This window comes from Propithecus coquereli, unplaced genomic scaffold (assembly GCF_000956105.1).
Source record: "Propithecus coquereli isolate 6110/MARCELLA unplaced genomic scaffold, Pcoq_1.0 Scaffold61, whole genome shotgun sequence".
Taxonomy (NCBI): domain Eukaryota; kingdom Metazoa; phylum Chordata; class Mammalia; order Primates; family Indriidae; genus Propithecus; species Propithecus coquereli.
The window spans coordinates 8,173,219-8,179,195 of record NW_012152063.1 but is presented as its reverse complement, the minus strand read 5'-3'; positions in this window follow the sequence as shown (position 1 = coordinate 8,179,195).

The window sequence follows — 5,977 nt, the reverse complement described above, 5'->3', positions numbered from 1 at the left end:
GGGTCTCGCTCTTGCTCAGGCTGGTCTCGAACTCCTGAGCTCAAACAATCCTCCCGCCTCGGCCTCCCAGAGTGGGGACTAATCTTTTATTGGTTACATGTATTGCAAATATATTCTTCCCATCTGTGCCTTTTCATTTTTAATCAACTTTATTGAGGTATGGGTATGTGAAATAAACCAAGTGTAAGCCTACAGTTTAATGATTCTTGACAAATATGTACAGTTATGTAGCCACTACAATTATGGTACAAAACATTTCCCTCACCCTAAAAAGTTTCCTTGTGCTCTTTGTGGTCAGTCCTCTCCCCACCCCCACTGCTACTTCCAGGTAAGACTGAACTGCTCGCAGTCACTGTAGTTTTGCCTTTTCCAGAATATAATATGATTAGACTCATTCAGTGTGTCTGGCTTCTTTCATTTAGCATAATGCTGTTGAGATTCATCTATGTTGCTGCATGTAGCAATAGTTTATTCCTTTTAGTTGCCAAGTAGTATGGTCATGCATTGGCTAACGACGAGGATACATTCTGAGAAATGTGTCATTAGGACATTTCATCATGGGAACATCATAGAATGTACTTACATGAACCTGGATGGTACAACCTACTACACACCCAGGCTATGTGGTATAGCCCATTGCTCCCAGGCTACGAATCTGTACAGCATGTTACTGTACCGAACACTGTAGGTAACTGTAACACCATGGTAAGTATTTGTGTATCTAAACCTATCTAAACATAGAAAAGGGACAGTAAAAATACGGTATAAAAGATAAAAAATGGTACACCTGTATAGGGCACTTACCATGAATGGAGCTGGAAGCTCTGGAAGTTGCTCTGGGTGAGTCAGCGAGTGAAGGCTGAGGTATTACTGCATGTTACTGTAGGCTTTATAGTCACTGCGCACTGCACTCAGACTACACTAAATTTATTTAAAAATGCATTTCTTTCTTCAATAGTAAATTAACCTTAGCTTACTGTAACTTTTTTACTTTAAAAGCTTAAACTTTTAAAAACTTTTTCACTCTTTTGTAATAAACTTAGCTTAAAACATACACATATTGTACAATTGTACCAAAATATTTTTTTCTTTGTATCCTTATTCAATAAGCTTTTTCTGTTAACAGTTCTTTTTCCACTTTTTAAACTTTTTGTTAAAAACTAAGACACAAACACACACATTACTCTAGGCCTACACAGGGTCAGGATCCTAGAGTAATGTGTGTGTTTGTGTCTTAGCTTACCGTAACTTTTTAGTTTATGAAGTTTTTTTTAACTTTTTGACTCTTGTAATAATACTTATTGTGTAGCTGTACAAAAATATTTTCCTTTTTATATCCCTTACTGTATAAGATTTTTTTCTATTTTTAAAATGTTTTTCACTTTTTGTTAAAAACTAAGACACAAACACACATTAGCCTAGGCCTACTCAGGGTCAGCATCATCAATATCCCTGTCTTTCACCTCCACATCTTGTCCCACTGGAAGTTCCTCAGGGGCAATAACAGGCATGGAGCTGTCATCTCCTATGATAACAATGTCTTCTTCTGGAATACCTCCTCTAGGACCTGCCTGAGGCTGTTTTATAGTTAATTTTTTTTAATAAGTAGAAGGGGTACACTGTAAAATAATGATAAAAAGTATAGTAAATAATAGGTTATAGAAATTCTTCAGCTCCTTTATAATCTTATGGGACTACCGCTGTACATGCCGTCCATTGTTGAAACGTCCTTCTGAGGCCAATGACTGTATTTCATTATATGGATATACTAACATTTGTTTATCCATTCGCCAGTTGGCGGAAATTTAGGCTGTTCCTAGTTTGTGGCTATTACAAATAACACTATTACGAACATTTGAGTGCAAGTCATTGTGTGAACGTATGTCTTATTTTTCTTGGACAAATGCCTGGGAGTTATGGTATGTGTGTGTTTAACTTTATAAGAAAATGAACTGTTTTCCCAAGTGGTTGTCCCATTTTGCATTTCCACCAGCAGTGTATGGGAATTCTGTGGCTTTTTTTTTTTAAACAAGAAGTTTGCGGTGTCCTTTTCATACAGAACTTTAAAATTGCAACGCAATCAGACATACCAATCTTCTTCTTTATGGTTGGTGCTTTTGGGGATGTAGGAAAGCCTCTGCCGCTAGGTTCTTCGTGTTGTGATTGTCCTACGTGCATTTTCTCCTGAGAGGATTCTTAGATGTTTTTTCTTCAGAAACGTCATTTATGATATTCCCACATAGCAATTCATTGATAATACACACTTACTATGTCACATACTACAGCATTTGTCACCATTCCAGAACATGACATGAGATTGAAGGTAAGAGCTCAAAGTACTCAATTAAGAAGATCACATCTCATGTCATGCAGGTTCTCTAATTCTTGTTTTCTCAATTCAGTTTAGAATGGTGCCCAACAGGCTTTAGAACACAGACCAGCAAACTCATTCTGGAAAGGGGCAGCTAGGAAATATGTTTAGCCTTTGCAGGCCATGCAGTCTGTCACAACTACTCAACTCTGCCGATACAATGCAAAAGCAGTGGCCAACGGTATGTAAATGAACAGTCATGGCTGTGTTCCAATAAAACTTTATTTATGGAGACTGACATTTGGATTTTATATGATTTTTACATGTTACAAAATAGTACTCTTCTTTTGATTTTTCCCCAACCATTAACAAAGCATAAAAACCATACTTAGCTTGTACGCCATACAAAACAGGCAAAGGAGCTAGCTTTGGAAGGTAAACTAGTTTTCCAACCCATGATTTAGACTATAATCCTCCAGACATCTCTGTAAGGGTAATATTGAAATTGGGTAATATTATCCTCCCCATTTTGCGCAGTAGAGCAGCAGTACCTGGAGGCTCCAGAGTTTATCCGGTTTAGTTTCCCCTCTCCTCCTCCTTGCCCCCGTTTCATAGAGGAGGAGGCAGCAGTGCAGAGGAGGAGAATGACCGTCTCCAGGCCACTGAGCTAGTGAGTGACCCTGCCAGGCTGGGGCTCAGGTCTCTCTCAGGTCCTATCTACTTTCCTCTACACTCAATTCCAAAAACCAAATTTCAAATCTGTATCCACAGCCACGACATCCTTCTGCCACATTCTCATCAGCAGCTAATCTTTTTTCACCCTAAAGGATTTTATTTTAATAAACATCTTAAAATTAAATCTTGATATTTAATTTATATAACTAAAAAACCTGTACAATGCAATGAATAGTGGCAATTACATTGCAAATCCAAGAGACATTTTGATTAGTGAGGTGACGTGATATCTGTGAGGAAATTTAGCATGGAATGAAAATTGGTTAAATACTAAAATACCATTAAGGCACCAAAATTCCAAAATGCCTATGGAAGAGCTCCAAAGCAAATTTATCTCAGAATTTTGAGGACAAAAAGGAATGGCTGCTCAGTGATAAGTAGCAGAGGCATCATCCCTGCAGATAAGCTGGGCCCAGTGGGGTTGACCAGGATAGGGGGCTCTGGGTCAGAGTTTGCACGCTCACTGCAGTGACACTTGGGTGGTGACATGTTGCATTAGTCTGGAATCCAAGCTCCATAAGCACAGAGTCCTTGTCTCTCTTGTCACTCACCACTGTGTCCTCTACTAGACCAGAGCCTGGGACATACTAGAGCTCAGGAAATGATAGTCGAATGATCAAAATCAGTTTGCAAGGGGTGACTCCCTGGAGCAGACCTCTGAATTTTTAGGGTACCTATTCAGCTGCTTTGGAGCCACTCTTTGACAAAACCTTAAAGGATCGTTTCCCACCAGGAGCCCCATCAGAAGGTGTCCATCTCTATCCCCTGGGTGACTATCTTCTGGTCTGCCCTTAGGCCGTCAGCGGGTTGGAGTTACTATACATTCTAGATGTAACAAATGCAATTGAACGTATTGTCCTCTAAGCCAGTAAACAGTTGAAAATTCAATAAGGGCAATCATTGTTTATAAATGAGTCAGAAGTGTTTAAAATGCAGACATTTATAAAAAAGTCCTAGGAATAAGGAATTCCCGGAATAATTTACTACCTACACATTTCAATTTTCTTTGGAAGTTCTAATTCTCAGCAAACATTAATCAAGTCATTCCACTTTTAGGTTGTTTCCCCCATTTTAGTGATTCAGCAGAAGTTCATTGACTTGTTGCTAGGGCCACATGGAGAATATAAATCTAGATAATCTACCATTTCAGTCCGCTCCCCTTCCATTTGTTAGATTGAAATTGAGGGAGGTTTGATGAGGATGCCACCTACTTCCTTGGTGACTCTGTATTTGCTGCTCTCTGCTACCCCCTGTTGATATGAGAAGGGAAAGGCAGATCTCAAGACCGACATTTCTCAAAGTTAGGTCCTAGGATCTCCTGGGAACTTGTTAGAAATCCAAATGATGGGGCTCCACCCCAGAAGACTGAGAACACTGAATCAGAGACTCTGGGGTGGGGTTCAGCAATCTGTGCTTTAAACCACCTCTGGGGTGATTCTGCTGCAACTTGCAATTACTTTTCTGCTTTAGGTACTAATGTCCTGGCCTCCTAACCATCATAAACATGATAAAGCCTCTGTCCTCGGGCCTCACCTGTAGTACATACTACTGTGCCTATGCAAAGTGCTCTCACATCCATCATTCTGGCAGATGGCTGTGTAGCAGCCCTCTGAAGGAAGCCAGGGAGGGACCACACACCCCCTTTACAGATGAGGCGACTGAGCGAGGAAAGGCTCGACAAAGATCAAATAACTTCCCCAGAGTCACTCAGCTTCAAGTGGCAGAGCTGGATTCAAATCCAAGTCTTCTGTCTTTATGTCCATGATCAGGGCTGCTGCAATTACCCTACAGCAGGATTCCGACATTTGGGGCCCCACAATTCTCGGTTGTGGGGGCTGTCCTGTAGATTGTAGGATGTTGAGCAACACACCCGGCCTCTACCCACTGGATGCCACAAGTGCCCCACCCTAGTTGTGACAATCACAGATATCTCCAAACATTGCCAAATGTCCCTTCCCTGGGGGACAAAATCATCCCTGGTTGAGAACCACTGCTCTATAGCCATCACATAAATGTGGAGAAATCTCACAATTCCTCTTCTGCAAATTTTGCACTTTTTGGAGGCCATTTCAGAACAAATAGCTTCTTTTTGGCCTCGAGACCACCTAGGAGGTGAAGGAACTAAACTAAATGTTGGTCTTCACAATACCTTCAGCATCCCTTAAGAAAATGAACAATAATTTTATAATATCATCTGGTATCCAGCATATTCAAATTTTCCCAGTTGTTCCCAAGAATATCTTTCATAGCTGGTTTTTTCCCCCCAAGCTAAGATCCAATTTAGACTCTCAAATTGCATTTGGTTGCTGTGTCTATTTAATCTCTATTAGTGCAGTATAGGCAAACTACATCCCATGGGCCAAATCTGGTCTACCACCTGTTTTTGTAAATATGTTTTTGCTGAAACACAGCCACGCTCTTTCATTTATACAATGTCCATGGTTGTTTTCATGCTGTAATGGTAGTGTTGAGTAGTTGCAGCAGAGACTGTATGGCCCGCAAAACCTAAAATATTTAACACCTGGCCCTTCACTGAAAAAGTTTGCCAATCTGTGACCTAGAATTCCCCTCCCATCTTTATTTTTAATATGATACTGACTGTTCAAAGAGTCCAGGACAATTGCTTATAGAAAAATCTCTTATTTTAGATTGCTCTGATTATATACATTTATATATTTAAACTTTTAATTGAAATTTCATATACTGTATACATATATTTTAAAGTAGAAAGTATTTATGAAATTATCAATGCTCTTTAAGGTGTCATTAAACAACTTTTTATCCTTCAAAAACTATAAATGAAATTGAAAGGCAAATGATAAACTGGAAAAAATAATTAGAATACTGAAGTCTTATCTCTTCCCACATTTTATTTTTCAGGAAGGAGAGAAAAGGAATGTCATGTCTAACCTATGGTAGAAGGTCTTAGTT